The 1394-nt window shown below is 26.1% G+C and overlaps 1 long non-coding RNA gene across 1 annotated transcript; it reads left to right on the top strand.

Annotated features, from left to right (window-relative positions):
• On the top strand, nucleotides 1-1123 carry LOC107852069. The gene is made up of 3 exons (XR_007049109.1): nucleotides 1-40; nucleotides 160-246; nucleotides 766-1123. It is a non-coding gene; the product is annotated as an uncharacterized LOC107852069 (long non-coding RNA).
• Nucleotides 1124-1394: the final 271 nt, after the last annotated feature.

Below are 1394 nucleotides of genomic sequence, written 5' to 3'. Positions count from 1 at the left end.
GATCTCTCATAAACAACATCTCTAGTTTCATAAGATAGAGGTAAGATCTACTTTTGAAATTACACCAAATATATTATTATTGTTGCATGTTTTTAGATTTAATGACCCCTTTTTAAATCTTCAAGATGATTTGTTGGTTTTTGGATATATAATATATAGGTGCAGGAAAACTGGAGCTTGGAATATACTAAAACTCAAGGCTAGATTGATCTCTTGCAAAAGAACCACAAGTAAAATCTATGATTGGTACTTTACCTATATATATATATATGTGTGTGTGAGATTGCTTAATTCCATCATCCTATATATGCTTGCTGATTTAGATAGGATGCGTTTGGTACAAAGAAAAATATTTTCTAGAATATGTTGTTTTAATTTTTTTCATATTTGATTCGTCAACATCTTTTGAAAAATGTCTTTTTTTAGAAAAACAAGTAGTGAAAACAAGTTTCATATAAGTTTGGAAGTTTATGGTCTCCTCCCCATTCACCCAATGCCTCCAATTAAATCCCACCCTCATTCTCCATCCAGCTCTCCACAGTATTTTGCTAAATTACATATAAATGTTTCAGGAATAATTTTTTTTTTGCATATTTATTGAAATTAGATTATACCTAAGAAATTTGATTACTTTTTCAAGGAACTATTTTCTTACATAGGTATCTCACTTTTTTTTTTCAAGAATTTGTTTTTTCATCCTATCAAATACACCCTTAAACAGATTCAGTTTTTTACCTTCACATTATTTTTAAAATTATTTTTCAGGCATTATATGGAAGACATTATTTTTAAAATTATTTTTCAAGCATTATATGGGAGAAGATCTTTGATTCAATGAACTTGAAGAATTTGCAAAACTTGGAACAACAGCTTGATTCTGCTCTTAAGCTTATTCGTTCAAGAAAGGTTAGGTTTCAGCTTTCTTGTTCTTTTCACTCTTACTTTTTATTAACAATTTATTTGAGATTGAGAAATAATTTTTATTGACTTTTGCATCAAACATAAATTGAGTCTATTAAGTAGATTATCAAAATTAATAATCACTAAATTGAAAACTAACTTTCTGTCTTTACCATCTGTAAGAACGTCTCAATAAAATTAATGATCTAAAACTAAATTTTAATTTGAGGCCTTAAAAATACACATACAAATAATAAATAAAAAAATTAATGTTGTTTTTTCGTGTTTTTTCATAATTATTAGTGTCGTATTATATTTCACATAGTAATGTTATTACTTATAATAGTAAAGATTGATTCAAGTTAATAAGATATTAACCATGCATTTTCTAGTAATGTTATTACGTAAAGATTGATTCAAGTTAATAAGATATTAACCATGCATTTTCTAGTAATGTTATTATGTAAAGATTGATTCAAGTTAATAAGATATTA

Source organism: Capsicum annuum, unplaced genomic scaffold, assembly GCF_002878395.1.
Source record: "Capsicum annuum cultivar UCD-10X-F1 unplaced genomic scaffold, UCD10Xv1.1 ctg1574, whole genome shotgun sequence".
Taxonomy (NCBI): Eukaryota; Viridiplantae; Streptophyta; class Magnoliopsida; order Solanales; family Solanaceae; genus Capsicum; species Capsicum annuum.
The sequence above is the reverse complement of the archived record's forward strand: the minus strand, read 5'-3'. Positions and strand labels throughout refer to the sequence as shown.